Source organism: Xenopus laevis, chromosome 5S (genome assembly GCF_017654675.1).
Source record: "Xenopus laevis strain J_2021 chromosome 5S, Xenopus_laevis_v10.1, whole genome shotgun sequence".
Lineage (NCBI taxonomy): Eukaryota > Metazoa > Chordata > Amphibia > Anura > Pipidae > Xenopus > Xenopus laevis.
In genome coordinates, this window is record NC_054380.1 from 37,269,914 (window position 1) to 37,287,036 (window position 17,123).

Sequence of the window (17,123 nt, forward strand, 5' to 3'; positions counted from 1 at the left end):
GGAGAGCTGCTGAATAAAAGAGTGAAATAACTCAAAACTACAAACAACCCAACATGAAAAACAAATTGCTAAATGTATCTGAATATCTCCTTCTTCTTAATTATAAAAGTTAATTTAGAGTTGAACAACCCATTTAAAAGTCTTTTTTTTTTTTTGGTAAAATGTCTTTTATAAGAACTCATCCATTGCTTTTGGTTGTTTGATCTTCTCCCCAGAGCAATCCAAACATTTAATTTGTTTTCTTTTTTTTTGCAGTCAATTAATTTATGACGTTTCTTTGTTGATTGCTACAGTACTAAAAACCCAACTCTTTGAATCTTCAAGCTCTTTAAAACTTTTTAAACAAGCCTTTCTAAGCAACATTCCATTAAAAATTAATCACAAATGTTCAAGAGTTGTTGTAAATATAACAGCTATTGAAAGCAATATCTGTTTGTCCCCTTATGTTCTGTGCCCTGGGTGTTCTAACTTTTGAGACAAATACAGCAAAAAACAGCTGATAAATAGGCTTGAAAACACATGCAATGCTGACACCTGCTACACTGTTTCAGGAAAAAGAACTGGAGATGCTGGAACTGACATGAAAATACTGCTTTCACCTGCAAATGCATTTACATCTGCAAAATGTGTTTCGGGTTTACAGCTACGGGTAAAGGATCCATTATCCGCAAACCCTTTATTCAGAAAGCTCTAAATTACAGAAAGTGTCACGTCTTCCCTGGGGAGACGTTGTGGAGTACCAGGTAGTTGGGAGCCTGAAGACTGGGTAATCAGGGGTGTAACCATACACAGCATTACGAAGATCAGAATTCATGATAATGGTGAAAGAATATTTTAATAAACTTAGAAAAGTGATTACAACTCACGGTGCTCACAATGCATGTACAAACTTGAAGTTATAGAAAGCAGAAGGCAGAGACACAGTCCAGAATCAGACCAAAGAGTCAAGGCAAGCAGCAGACTAACAAAGTCTAGGGACAGGCCAGGAGTCAGAACCGGGGAATCCAAAAGCAGAGCAAGGAGGGGCACCAGGGTACAGGAACAAGGAAGAAACTGGAACAGGGCTTGGAATAAGGAACAAAGAGGGCCACAGGAACTTGGATATTAATTAATCCTTATTGGAAACAAAACCAGTTTATTGGGCTTATTTTGTGTTACATGATTTTCTAGTAGACTTGAGGTATGAAGATCCAAATTACAGATCTGTTATCCAGAAAACCCCAAGTCCGGAGCATTCTGGATAACAGGTCCCTTACCTGTACTTTAATCAAACTATATACAACATTAAATATGTTATTATTATTATTATTATTATTATTATTAATAATAATAATAATAAATAACTATATTGGAGAGTTGCTTATAATAACTTTCTTTTATTTTGCAAAGAAATTATTTTGCATGGTGATCACATTTAAAGGAAAACTATACCCCCAAAATGAATATTTAAGCAACAGATAGTTTACATCATATTAAGTGGCATATTAAAGAATCTCACCAAACTGTTCTATATATTTAAGTAAATCAAAAAAGAAGAGAAAAAGAGATGACCCATCTCATTGCACCTTCCCATCCATGTGTTGCAAAAACTCCAGTGAAGTGACTTCACCCCTCCTACCCCTTGCTAATCAGTCTATCAGCCCCCTATCGAACCTCTGTTTTAATGTTGCTATCTAGACGTAGGTTTTTAATGCTTTATTTAAAGTTAAGTTTTAAGAATCCCTTCACTGGAGTTTTTGCAACACATAGATGGGAAGGTGCAATGAGATGGGTCATCTCTTTTTCTCTTCTTTTTTGTATTACTAATTATTATTTGACCCTGCACACCTTCCTTTGAGTCGGATGGATGGTGCTCCCCAACCTCTAACTTATTAATATTTAAATAAATCGTGCCCTTTTACATCTCTTGCCTTGAGCCACCATTTCGTGATGGTCTCTGTGCTGTAACAGAAAGAAGTGTTGAAGCAAAATACAGAACTCTGTCTTTTAATTGGCTCATGTGACCTAACAAGTATGGTTTGTTGGTATGTTTGTGTGCACAGTGAATCATATGATCCCAGGGGGCGGCCCTTATTTTTTAAAATGCCAATTTTCTATTTATGATTACCCAATGGCACATACTACTAGAAAAGTATATTATTATGAAAATGGTTTATTTACATGAAACAGGGTTTTACATGAGTTGTTTATGCAATATCTTTTTATGGAGACCTACATTGTTTGGGAGGTTTAGTTTTCTTTTAAGGATATGCATCTTGCATCAAGTCCTACTATTCCCTTCCATGAGGCCTCTTGCAACTCTTATTTATTCCAACATGCATTTGGCCATGGAAAACCTTGTTTACCTGCCACTCTCAGAAGCTCAATGTATTATGAATGGTCCAAACTGCTTGATGATTCTACTGCTTCCTCCTTGTCTACACTTGGCGGTAGAAAGGCCTTCCACAGGATTTTGGTATTCTCCTGGTGGTCATGACACAGGCCTGGAAAGGAAGCAACACAGGGAGATAGCTAGCGAGGGCATTAAAAGAGAAAGCATGTGTCTGACAAAACATATCTCTTCAGCCCGCGTTATTTCCAACATAATAAGGTAATATTTACAATTTGTACATTGATTCTATCTAGAGGCAGGACTTAGCACTAAAAAATTACACAATATGACACAATGTGAAATCCTGATGGCTTCATCTGTACTTAAAGGGGATCCTATTTTATCACATTAGTCAAGCAAAATTAACTTTAATTACACAATATAAATTATTTGAATCTTGTTTCCTTCAATCTGGGAATTCATAATTATAGCAAGCAGGCAGGAGCCATTTTGTGGACACTGTTATTAAGGCAAGCCTTGCATCATCTCAGGATCTTTTTAATGCACCAGATTGGGGGGACCCAATGTCCATCCCCATGCACTGGCAACACAATTAAATGATGAAGAGAATGGGGGAATGTGGGGAGAGCAGTGACATCTAGTAAGTGCTGAATGGAAAGTGAAAGTAATTGTCTGCTCCGCCTCTATACTTAAGGCATAGAGGAGGGGCAGACAATATTTGATTGACAGCTGAGATTTTTAAATTAGTCCACAACATCTATGAATGCTTTAATAAAATTGAAATTAGATTTCATGTTTAATTTGAAAATGACTTTTATTATACAGATTTTTGTGTCTGGGTGACAGGTCTGTTTAAAGAATACTTTGTGGTATCTATAATGTATTCACCAGGTATAATATTTCACAGAAAGTTTTGTTGCATTTTAAAATGTAACTATAATGAAAACTGAATATAACCTTCCTCTCATGGAAAAGGAAACTAACTATAAACAGTTAAAAATTCTGTACCATTTAATAAATAATCAAGTTACTCTTTAGTAACCCCCTCCTCATTCTTTTTCTACATACAACTTGATGTTGGAGTCGGTCAGCTCTACAGCATTTTCTAGGCAAAGATTGCACACACCAATATATCTGATCTATCAAAATCTGACTCCAACTTCTGCATAAAGAGAGACAGATTGTTGAGAGGGGGTTAGTGAAGAGCAACTTGATTATTTCAGAAACAGCACACTTCTGTAAAATTGATATATTTCAAAAGTCTTTGAGATAAATTTAATTATGTCGACTGGCAGTATAGTATAAGGAATAGCTTCAGCCCATGTCAAACACCTCAATGCTAAACTTGATTTTGTTGAACTCACTGATGTTGGAGTTTACAGAAACCATATGAGGTTTAGCACTTCTTAGTCTAGCTGAGCAATTCTATTATAAATATTAGCTGTGTGGTTCATTTACACCCAAGAGCTCTCTTGGGTCTCAACAAAGCAGAATTGGAAATTAGTTTATTGCAGCCTTTTCTGTTAATCTGTGCTGCCAGCAGGAAGTGATAAAGGCTATCTTGTCTAAAGATACCAATACCTTTTTTTTTTTATTATGATATTCATCTCTGGACTGTCTGAAATCTGGATTATACTTATCTTGCTTAGAAAATGCACAGTCAGTACTACTAAACTTTTTTTATGTTCTGATGAAGCAAAATATTGATTCATCTCCAAGTTGCAATATAGTATCAAAGTGTGTCATCTCATTATATTTGATAATTAGTTTGGGATATTAACAGAAGGAATCAAAGTCAAATGAAGGACATAACCTCAAGAACCTGAAGCAGGTGGCAAATTATGCCTGCTGTATAACAAAATATAAATGAAGCCGTGTATGGTGACATAATTTCCTTACAACTGGTTCTACAATTAAAAGTTTATACAAACATTTAATTCTTTAGCTGTACAGAATTTGCAGGTTGTTTCATTCAACTTGAGTCAATGTTAAATACATTTAGAACTTAAACATTACGGGGCCGATTCATGAAGCTCGAGTGAAGGATTCGAAGTAAAAAAACTTCGAATTTTAAAGTGTTTTTTGGGCTACTTTGACCGTCGAATGGGCTACTTCGACCTTCGACTACGACTACGAATCGAAGGATTCGAACTAAAAATCGTTCGACTATTCGACCATTCGATAGTCGAAGTACTGCCTCTTTAAAAAAAACTTCGACCCCCTACTTCGGCAGCTAAAAGCTACCAAAGTCAATGTTAGCCTATGGGGAAGGTCCCCATAGGCTTGCCTAAGTTTTTTTGATCGAAGGATATTCCTTTGATCGTTGGATTAAAATCCTTCGAATCGTTCAATTCGAAGGATTTAATCGTTCGATCGAAGGAATAATCCTTCGATTGTTCGATCGCAGCATTTGCGCTAAATCCTTCGACTTCGATATTCGAAGTCGAAGGATTTTGGTTCCTAGTCGAATATCGAGGGTTAATTAACCCTCGATATTCGACCCTTGATGAATCGGCCCCTAGATGTAGGAGTTCTTGATTACCAGTAAGCCATAGGATATTCACTAAAGATTGACTAAATTTGCAAGGTGTGTTTTCACAACACATCTAATATTTACTAGAAGTGGAAAAAGGCTTTTATGAAAGAAATGTGCTGAAATTTCTCCTGGAGTAAAATTCATCAGTGAATTTTTATCATACAATTCTATTGGGGAAGATTCTCTAGAGAAATTTTGCCTTGAAGAAATAATGTATGTGGGAAATTAGCATGGAGGAGGTGATGTAGATAATGAGCTGCAAAAGTGGCTGCTCTGTCTTTATAGTGACAGATCATAACCTGAACCTGGAGAAAATTTCTCTTGATAAAAATTCATTCTTGTGCTCTTAGTAAATTGCAAAGATTCACTGGAGAAATTTTGCCTGCCAGAAAGATGTGAATGTTTGCCAATATGAAGTGAATTGCACCAAAATTCTAAATTCATCTGTTAATAAATATACCGCATTAAAAATGTACAATTAAACCTCAATTTTACATACTCTAATTTTACTTTTTTTTTTTGGCATTTTACACCTTTTTGTTGTAGTTACACCAATATATCACACATAATTTACTTCCCTGATTTTAAATTTTCTCAGATTTTAAACCATTTTTTCTGGTCCCCTTAAAAAGGTAAAATGGAGAATCTACTGTATTTATTCATTTGCTGTTATTTTGTAAATAGGGGTCATAGCTTCAAATAATATTAGCCACCGGACAGATACTGAATTATGTGGATCCAGTCATGGTGGCTGCAGCTGCAAGTCTTTAGGATCTTTCTTGTGGCCGAGCAAAGCCTAGACTGGTACCCTTTTGTAACCCTTTTCTTACCACACTTCTTGTAGATTTGGATCACACTCTGTTAAACAACAATTAACCCTTTGCAATCTAGGGCCTTGAATTTTCTTTGCATATGAAAGTTACTGGGAAATGGGATTCACAGCACAGTGCCTCCCCCTAGTGGGCACTGAGGAGCACACCTCATGGGGTTTCCACTAGGAAAACTAATTTAAACCAATTTAACTTTATATAAAATTTAATGCAATAACTGTAAATGCAAATCAAACAATTAACTCTGCCCTGGAGAACCTGTGTGGACTATCAAACTCCTGGCACAGTCTTTCAATGCCACAGTCCCAGCCTCCATTCCGGGTGAATAAATACAGATTATCATAGTTCAATTCCCTTCCTCAAGAGCTCTTATGTCTCTAGGCAGCACTACCTGCCCCTAGATACCTTTCCCTTTGGATGCGTTAGCCGCTCCCACATGGCAGGTATACAATGAAGACTTGTCCTCACACCAGGGACAAACAAGGTTTGCAACAGGCACCTAACAGCTGAACTGGACACACTGTTTCTCTCTGTTACTCTGGTTACTGCAGCTCCTTTACTCACATGCTGCACTTCTCCACACATCTGGCTCTCTTTTAGGGCAGATACACACTCTCAGATTCAGGGAGATTTAGTCGCCCGGTGATAAATTGCCTCTTCTTTGGGGCAACTAATCTCCCCAAACTGCCTCCCGTTGGCTAAAATCTAAATCGCTGGTGGGATGGCACTCGGAGAGTATCATTTTCCGAAGTCACCCCGAAGTTTCCTTGTGAGGCATTTTCGGGCAACTTTGGAAAACAAATTGCTCTGATTGCCATCCCACTGGTGATTTAGGTTCTAGCTGGTGGGAGGCAGTTCGGGGAGATTAGTCAAGCACTATGCCTATGACAGGCAATAAATGGATTTTTATTTGCATTGTTGAAAAGCTGCTGCTAACAGGATCGGAAACAGGGGACTGGTCTGCTGTACCTCACGAGATAATGCAATTTCAGAATTTGCATGTGTAAGAAACTTCCAGAGATTCTAGCAAGCATTTTTAGAAGATTAATCTATCCTGTGGCACAGGGGAACAGATGCTAATCTGACTCTCACAATTGCTTTGTAAAAAATGATTTCACTCACCTTGAATCCATGTGACAAGGATCTTATATAATATACAAAGTGACTTTACATCACATACTACTTTTTGATCGGTTAATTGCCCTTTGAAAACTTGTACCATGTACTGTATATTGTAATAACAAATTAGGGTAAAATCTGAGGGTGAGAGGGTTGCAACAGTTTTACTGGCATCTTGTTACTAATCTCTAGAGAGGCAGGGCAAGAGGTGTGGCATTTTCCACTTTATTCTACATTAACCTACAGCCTGTGCTCATACCAGTCACCACTCTTGTGTTGTGTATTACCCCTTTTATGTCACTTGTACTGACCTTTATTGTCTTTGTTTGTTTTTCATTAATGTTTATAATAATGAATTTTATTGAATATCATTAAAAGTTCAATTTTAAGTTGTCCCATTTCTATGTATCATCAGTACAAAATATAATGGGAAGATGCAATTGAGGTTTCTCTTTTTCTTTCTCTATTTTATTTTGTCAAGATATCATAGAAACCAGAGAGCAATAGCTTCTTTCATGGTAGAACTTGTGTGTTTTATGTTTCTTGTGGCACAAATATGATGTCAACTCTATCATTAAAGGACATATAAAGCCTACATTCTCCTAACATGTATATAAATTGGGCATATCTTCCCCACCAAAGCCACCTCATTTGTACTGCATATACCACCTCCATTTGTCAGTGCCATCACATTTTCCTAAAACAAATAGCAACTTTCACCTGGTGGCCATTTTCCCTCAGACACATCATCAGTAATATTGACGTTTGCAAACAAGACATGTATGCTGTAAAGTTCATGCAATGCAGGTTTACACAGGCACAACATACTTTGATAAAATGTTCTGCTGGGGTTAAGCACTGTAATGGTTAAAGGGGAAACCAACCCCTTATTAAAAAAAATCTGCAACTGCATCTACAACTACTGTATAGTGTACGACATTACCATTGCTCTACAGTCAAAAATAGTCAGCACAACCTTGTTAAATCTTCTTACTTTCTTTGGTTGGGTGCAGGTTCTCCAGTGGCCACTTTCCACAAGCAAATGCAGTAAGAGTACGATATGAACAGCACCACAATTCTTATTGAAGTTAAAATGCCTTTATTGCTCAAGTGACGGGCATTACCGCAACGTTTCAGGCCTCATTTGGCCCTTTTCAAGCTTGAAAAAGGGCCAAATGAGGCCTGAAACTTTGCGGTAATGCCCGTCACTTGAGCAATAAAGGCATTTTAACTTCAATAAGAATTGTGGTGCTGTTCATATCGTACTCTTATTACCATTGCTCTAGGCAACCTTGTAGAGAAATGCAGTAATGCAGATGCATATCCTGGATTTGGAAGCCACGGTTCTTCAATGGATCACAGTCTGCTCCTACAGGGGAAGTTAATTATGAGTCCTGGATGGAACAGGCTATGCAGGTCTTGGATGAATGGGATATTCCTGAAGCCCAACCCCAAAGAACCAAAAGGGAAGGGAAAAACCAGCCAGGCGTGATGTGCTTTGCTCAAAGACTTAGAGACTGAGAGTTTTGTGTTGCACCCAGGTTTAGTGACCAGAGACACTGCAGTGTGCAGCTTGCTGGGAGTTGTTTCTTGCACCCTGGAGGGAAGGTCCCAGCCGCCAGTGCAATCCTGGGTTATGGCTTATCAGTCATCTTTATCAAGAGAAAGCTACAGTGAGAGGTGACGCAGAGTACCTTCAGAACTGTGTGTCACTCTTAATCCCTGCTTTGCCAGTTAACGCATCTGTGAGACTCTTTGGTTTCTATGGACTGGGGGGCATAGAGTTGCTGAATGTTTTCACCGTGCTCAGATGTGTCTCCGTCTTTATTGGTTGCCACCTGTCTGGATTTGACCGGGACATCTGGTGTTCAGAAGGGCTGCCAGGGTCAAGACTGTCTACAGGTTTTCCAAATAAGGAAAACTGTGCAGGAACACCCTTGATTGACATGGTGATCAGACAATCGTTGATCTGCACGTCATAATCCTGCCCCCGTAATGTCATTAGCTGCTCTTTCATGTAGGCTGCTGGGCCTTTTTCAGCCTATCCAGTTCTTTATAAGTGGGCCCCCCACTGGTACACACTATATCCAGCTGGAAACATGTTGGGGGACTATAGGGTTAGAGCTTTGATTTCACCTTCAGTAATAACACACAGGGCCACAAACAGAAATCTTGGAATCCCATAAAACTATGTTAGATGGGTAATGGCCAGACACTTAAATAAATGCCTCAGCAGAGAACTACTAACAATATCATACATATTCCCATGGCAATTCATTATAATGGGAATATTTACTCAGCCTACATCTTTATTTGGTGACTTTTTTTTATTCATTTCAAGCACTTCACAATATTTAACATATTTTGTATCTTTTTCTACAATAGCAATAGTAATCTGAAATTGTATTCAACATACAGGCTTGATTTAATCTATAGTGACAAATGTAATACCCTAACAATAAAATAATTACTGTTTAAACAAATGCCTTTCTATTGTTCCTTATGTTTAAAACCACACATTAGCGCAACAAAGAAAATCCTTGAGGATTTTTTTTTATTTCTGATTTAAGAATATGCATGTTTTGAATACCAAAGCTGCCTCTTTGTAGAAATACTTGAAACCCATACCGTATAATGTTTGTTTTTATGTACTACTAGCTCCCTCTTGCAGAAAGGTTTTGTTTACTTTTAAAGCAAATGGTATTATATAGGTATTATCCTGAATGCTTGGGATCTGGGGGTTTCCAGAATGGAGTTTTCTGTAATTTGGGTCACCATACCCTAAGTCTACTAAAAACATTTAAACACTAACTAAAGCCAATAAGACTGTAAAAGGTACTGCTTTATTGTGACATAGAAAAAGAAAATTATTTGTAAAAAATTAAAATGATTTGCTTTCTGGATATTGGGATCCCATAATGGATCCCATACTTGGAATTCTAAAATTGCTGCTTTGCAGCAGTCAATGCTGCCATGTAAGTTCCTGTTAAGATATAAGGGAACATGTCTGTCCTCAAGTGTTGTGAGCAAAGTGCAATTTCAAGCACAATACCCATGTTCTTTTACTACAATGCAGTGTTTCCCCCAGAATTCTGATTGCAATCGTAAAGGGGCTCATGCTCATGACACAATTCTGTGTGTGCTCTATTATTTTGCTACAGCTGAACTGCAGCTATTGATGCAGGGCTCTGGGGGAACCTTGGTGCTACCATCTGGTCCAGAGGTGGTGGTAAATTCAGGTTTTCCCTGTGTCAATAGGAGCACCAGCACTCAATTTAGAATGGAAGGTATTAAGGACTGAGTGGCGCTGTGCCAACTACATGGAAGTAAATTGACACAAGTACCTTTAATGAAAGTTGTGTTACATGCACCTGCCTGCTGGAAAAGAGCAAGGGCTAAAACTGTTCTTGAGGACATACACAAGGCCTATACAGCCCACATTCTAAAATAACTTAAATTGAATACAATGGCTTGAACTTTTAAAGAGGTGGTTCACCTAAAACTTTTAGTATATTATATAATGGCCCATCCTAAGCAACTTTTCAATTGGTCTTCATTTTTTTAAAATATTAAGTTTTTTTCTGTCTCTTTCCATCTTTCAGATGGGGGTCACTGACCCCACCTAAAAAACATATGGTTTGTAAAGCTACAAATGTATTTTTATTGCTACTTCAATTCGTTTATTCAGTTCAGGTCCACCCCATATTCAAATTTCAGTCTCTTATTCAAATCAATGCATGGTTGCTAGGGTAATTTGGACCCAACAACCAGATCGTTGAAATTGTAAACTGGAGAGCTGCTGAACAAAAATCACATATAATAAAAAATGAAAACAAATTGCAATCTGTCTCAGAATACCACCATCTTCATCATAATAAAAGTTAACTCAAATGTGAACAATCCCTTTAAGATATAAAACAAATAGTTAAATGTAATTCATAGCTTTCTATACACCTTTCTTATACAAAATTAAACTGACTGAAAGGCAATACGTTATTAAGATGACGTATAACAGATGAATAAACTGTGTAAGAATTATAGGTATTTACATTTTTTTGTGGCTAGCGCTTAAAATAATTCTGGCAGTAGTGATGGGCGAATTTATTAATTTGAGGTGAATAAATTCGCGAAACCTTACTCAAAAATTCGCCGGCGCCATTTCACGAATCTTTCGCCGTTTCTCGAATTTAGCATGAAATTTTCAAATTATTGAGCAAAGCGAAACTCCACAGATTCGCCCATCACTATCTGGCAGATTAAAACCCCCAGGTATATGTTTTGTCCTGTATTACAGTGGTGAGTAGTACTGTAAAATTGCACACTCCGATTGATCAGATTGGAGTCAAGTGTAGTGAAACTCACTTTGCCGAAAAATTTATGAGACTGCTGGATGATTAACAAAATGACTCTATTTCACTGAAAATTCTGCAAATACATTGGAGTCAATGGTTGCTTTTCTTGAGTTTGGGTTTCTGATTTGGTGTAAAAATGCATTTGCCATTTAAAATGACTGTTATGGGGTCTGATGCTTTAATGTGGGGTCCTTATGCACTACATTGATATTAGTTACATCTGTCTTCATGTGTTCTTTACCAGGCATGGTGGAGGTACAGGCTGCTAGACACATGTGGTGTTTCAAACTTATTGCCCTTAATCATTGGAGCCTATGATAAAGGGCAATAAACTCAAATTGCATCAGGCCCTATGTGTCTAGCAGCCTGTAGACATAAAATCACCATCTTTTAGTAACTAGAGTGCAGTAATTTGGTTATATAAATTTGTGTTATAGAAAAACATTTTTACAGAATAATGAGAAAGTATAATTATTATGTATATGTAAATTCTGACCTATTCTGTGTTTGAGTTATCTAGTTATAATACCGCTTGTGGTACTGCTGCTGGCTTTTTATAAGCAGAATAAACGATATGGGTATTTTGTACTGAAATTACATTGCTAAAATGTATGAAAGCACACATCTAACTACCCTTGGAATGTTAAGGACAGAAGTATGTCCTAAGAGTATCTGACCCTTCCAAATTATATGATAAGTAAATCCAACCGGCTGGCAGAAAGAAAATGACACTGACACGATTGTTCAGTATGCAAATGTTTTCTCACTCTGAGTTTATTACAAAGTACAAAAAATTATAAAGGCAGAGTGGGGGGTGTGACACCCCCCTAAGCTTGCGGTTAAGCTATATAGCTTCAAATGGAAAATTACAGACTACGAAAGTCTAGGTTATATATCTTCAAATGGAAAACAACAAGGTATAAAGTCTCTTATGCGGTTTAATTCAGCAGTCGTCTTCAGGAAACAGGTGCAGAGTGGCATAACCACGAACGTATGTGGGCGTCTTAGCACAAGTCTGTTTCTATGAAGAGGTTCCTCTTGGTTACGGCCTAGCGAGATATCTGGGTTATAGAGACATCTGAGCAGGAAATATGTTTTGCAAAATAGCTTATGCAAGGAAATATATCAGACATGCAAGCAGTATGGCAGTAAAATAGACTTTTTAAATGATAGTAAACAGAATAGACTGACCAGTCCACCACAATCCCCCCTAAAACGTCTATTTTGCTGTCCTTACCTAGATAGAAGTTAGCAAGTTGCTCCAGAGGGGGTACACCCTAATGGTGGGTATGATGCTTCAGCGCGGTCTGGAGAGACCTGCACAAAATCAGTGACCAACCCTTCCAACTTAACTAACAGCACTGACCCTAACCTAAGCGAGGGAGGGGGTGGGAGTGGGTGGGGTCAGGGGAATGTATTGGGAGAGTACTGTGGTCGGAGTGTAAGGGAGTGACCGAAGGGCATTAATGTAGGCAGGATCAGATTCATTATTGTTATCTTCATCGGTATCATTCACGTCGGCATAGCCGACGTAGAAAGTGGGTGCGGAGAGGACAAAGGTAGGAGTATATTGAGGGGCAAGACAAAGTTTGCGAATACAGGGAATGAAGCAGCAAAATATGAGAGCACAGAAAGCTAAAACAATGAGTAGAACTATACCAATTTCAACAAGCACTTTTTTTCCAACCAGTCCTCCATTCGGAGAACTGGTCCCAGGGATCAGTGATGCCTGAGTTTCTCTTGAGCTCCTCAGATAATTCCTCTAATTTCTTAATTGCGATGGAGACAGAGCCATCGGGGCCAGTGTTATCAGGGATATAAGTGCCACAGGTGGAAGATCTATCAAGGACTTTGCATACCCCACCCTTTTCAGCTAACAACATGTCTAGAGCTAGGCGGTCTCTGATAGGTCATGTGAGAGGTAGCATTTAACTGTTCTGCAATACCGCGCATGGGATCCCTGGTGAAATTAACAAACCGCTGTTGGTTATAGTAAATATAGTTAATCCAATCTACATTCTTATTGACAAAATTGTGTGAGTCCTGCATATTGCCACCTCCTGGCCTAGTCCCAGGGGCAGTAAGTAAAGGATATAGAGCAATATCTGGTTCCTTAGGTGCATCTGCTTTCTTGCTGTGTGAGGCATGGATCCAGGTGGGTTTTACTTCTAGATTCACTGAAGTAGCTGTGGTAAGGAGAACTTGGAAGGGGCCATCAAATCTGGGCTCCAAACAGTGCTTTCTCAGAAACTTCTTGACTAGGACCCAATCTCGTTGCTTGAGGCTGTGAGTACCTTTGGTAGAGAGGGATCTGGAATAGAAGAAAAGACCTGAGCATGCGCTCTTGTTAGTTCACTGGTTAACTGAGATACAAAGTCAGTCAATACATCTGATTGTAATTGTAATTGTTGGGGAAAATAACACCGTAACCTGAGGGCTGACACAAACAGAATCTCGAAGGGGGACAATTTATGTTCCCCCCTTGGTGTGTATCTGACACTGAACAGAGACTAGGCCTGCTGTCTGGCCACAACATTCCTGAGTCTTCCCGCTACCCACGTGCTTCTGGGGAGTCAAGTGGCAACTTGTTTTGGAAAGGCTAGTGCATCCATAAATTCAGCAACAGACTTGCCATGCTTGATAGGTGCTCCCGTTGCTGTTAAGTATCCTCTTGTCTTCCAAATAACGCCAAAGTCTAATGCCACTCCTTGGGCATATCGGGAGTCTGTGTGAATGTTGACACGTTTTCCTTAGCAATTTTGCATGCTATTGTAAGAGCTTTTAGCTCCGCTTCTTGTGAGGACAGGATGGTGGGGAAGGCTCCTGTCTGAAATACCTTATCCGTGGTGGTGACTGCATATCCAATCATCAAAATTTTTTCCAGTATCATCTGCAAATCTGGGTCCATCCACAAACATGGTTATATCTGGGTTATCCAATGGGGATGCACTAAACTGTGGGAAGATGGGCCGTTTCTTGTTGCATAAGTTCAAAACAGTCATGTGCATCATGCGCTCCTTTCCCAATCCTTATGTTTTCGTTGTCATCGTCCATATCCTACTGTATTTCCCCCTCAGGAATTGGCAGAAGTATGGAGAGATTTGGATTTGATGTCCTGAATGCTTATAGCCTGATCAGCCAACCTATTCTGTGCCCAGTATTTAATTTGCTCACAGAATTCCACACCAGATTCATAGGATGTGTCATTTACAACTTTAGTTTTATCAAGAGAATATGTAATCTATCTGCAATATCTGAAATGGGTACATTGAGTGTACATATTTGGCTGCGATAGATGAGAATCCAGAGCAAACCACACTCTTAAACCACACAATATATTTACTCTGAACAATAACAGGTGATGTGAAATGAAAGGGGTTGCTTCTATATACCTATTACGGTTTTCAGCATTATAATATACCGTTGCTTGTCATTGTGTGCAACTCATAGTCTTGGAATAATTGGGCGTTTAGCTGGATTGACTTCGAGATGCAATAACTACTTTTGGGTAGCTCTTTGACAGCTGTGCATGCAGCACCAGCAAAATAAACAGAGGAAACGGAGGTAGATTTATATTCATAATGGGTCTGGAACATCAGCTTGTGTCAGGTTGTATAGTGGATTAGTACGGGGTTGTGAAATGTCTTGAAAAATCCTTCTAAGATTTGGTGCTGTGTATGTGTGCCCCCGCCTCACCCCCCTCTTCTCTAGTTTGTACTGTACGGGCGGGGTAGAGCTAGGCTGCGGGGCTGAGAACTCTTTGTAGCAGCGCTGTTGTTTTCAGCGTTGAAAGATGAATTGTCTCTTTTCACTATTCTCTATGTTGCTAACTTAACCCTTCTGCTAGCAGCTTTCCATGATTAAATTGATACATACAAGTAAAACAAACATGACATAAATGAGCTCCTGACATTGACATAGACATTGACACAACATAAAGATCTCTGGTGGGATATATGCCTAATTGCTTTTGATAACCCTTCGTCTGAACACTACTTAAACGATAACCTGCCTCACCTATGATAAACACAAGACCACACACGCAGTCTGGGCAGGACATGAGGTCTCCTATAAAGGGGAAAGAGGAATGGGTATACCTAAATGTAGGACCAAAAAAAAAAAAAAAAACTAATCCTGTCTATTTCTTCAACTTCACACCAGTCTAAACCAGCTGCTGAATGACTGTCACACACCACAGGGTTTTGTCCGGTGGAGAGTACTCTGTTTCTTATATCAATCAGTCTATGTCCCAGATCGTACGGACTCACAGGGAAATGGACGTTGAGGCGATATACTATAAAGCCCGTAAAACCTGGGAGGATTGGTCCTAAACCTAACACGGCAGCAGGATACCCCCCTGGTGTGATTTTGAACAACCTCCACCCTAATTTGGTAATTGTAAACAGTAAACCACATACACAGTTAGGACATGACATGGGACCTCCTGTGTATATAACAATTACAGATATTCAACACACAAAAGACACTGTTAACCTCGATACTGGTGGATATCTTGACTGTCTGCAAACCAGGTCAACAGGGAACCTTATTCCCACGTCTGGGAAATATCGGCAATACGCTCCTCAGGATCGGCCAACTACTAGGCAGTGTTGCCGATGGAGAGACACACTAGTGACCGACTGGCACGGCCGGTGTGTTGGAAGCTGATACCACCACCCCACGGGATCGGCCAACCACTAGGCAGTGTTGCCGATGGAGGGTCACATAAGGGGCCGACTTTTTCACGGCCGATGTGCTGAAGGATGGTATCGTTCCACGACTATTGGTAGTTCCCTGTTACCAGATCCCTTTCCGATTACCTATGTCCCCATCCACCAATACGGAGTCAATGGACAACAAAACATAAACCAGGTACAGATACTCTTATACAGGTCGGGTAAATGACACCAGGCAAGATATTACCTGTCTTTACTGGCTACTAAAAGTCGATATTGACAACAAACACCATCAGCAGTAGGTATAGGGATGACACAGGCAAGAAACTAATAACATAGGTCTTACCTGTGTCCCGGAGGTGATCAGTCTCCGTCCTTTCCTCTACTGGGCGTCCGTCGTCTGTGGCATCGGCTAGTGGTCAGCCAGAACCTGGTGCCCCACGTTGGGCGCCAAAAATGTTAAGGACAGAAGTATGTCCTAAGAGTATCTGACCCTTCCAAATTATATGATAAGTAAATCCAACCGGCTGGCAGAAAGAAAATGACACTGACACGATTGTTCAGTATGCAAATGTTTTCTCACTCTGAGTTTATTACAAAGTACAAAAAATTATAAAGGCAGAGTGGGGGGTGTGACACCCCCCTAAGCTTGCGGTTAAGCTATATAGCTTCAAATGGAAAATTACAGACTACGAAAGTCTAGGTTATATATCTTCAAATGGAAAACAACAAGGTATAAAGTCTCTTATGCGGTTTAATTCAGCAGTCGTCTTCAGGAAACAGGTGCAGAGTGGCATAACCACGAACGTATGTGGGCGTCTTAGCACAAGTCTGTTTCTATGAAGAGGTTCCTCTTGGTTACGGCCTAGCGAGATATCTGGGTTATAGAGACATCTGAGCAGGAAATATGTTTTGCAAAATAGCTTATGCAAGGAAATATATCAGACATGCAAGCAGTATGGCAGTAAAATAGACTTTTTAAATGATAGTAAACAGAATAGACTGACCAGTCCACCACAGGAACTGTTAAAGTGAGAAAGAGCAAGAAAAGAATCACACATTTCTCTTTTTGGACTTGTAATAACTATTAATACCAAATACATTTCTAGCTTTGTGTGGGTGAGCATTTAGGGAATAACATGAGATTATGTTGCAGAGGCAACTCTATAAGAGAGCAACTAAAACACTAAATTTCAGACGTGCAAACTTTAGTATAAGTAGTATAAGGGCATTTCTGCAACATATTAAGTGGGAAATGCTGTCACAGGTTTTAACACA

The 17,123-nt window shown here is 39.2% G+C and overlaps 1 long non-coding RNA gene across 1 annotated transcript; it reads right to left on the bottom strand.

The window, feature by feature from the left end:
* Positions 1-11,912: 11,912 nt before the first annotated feature.
* LOC121394188 lies at positions 11,913-16,859 on the bottom strand. The gene is made up of 2 exons (XR_005961542.1): positions 16,192-16,859; positions 11,913-13,480 (listed from the first exon to the last, which is right to left on the bottom strand). It is a non-coding gene; the product is annotated as an uncharacterized LOC121394188 (long non-coding RNA).
* Positions 16,860-17,123: the final 264 nt, after the last annotated feature.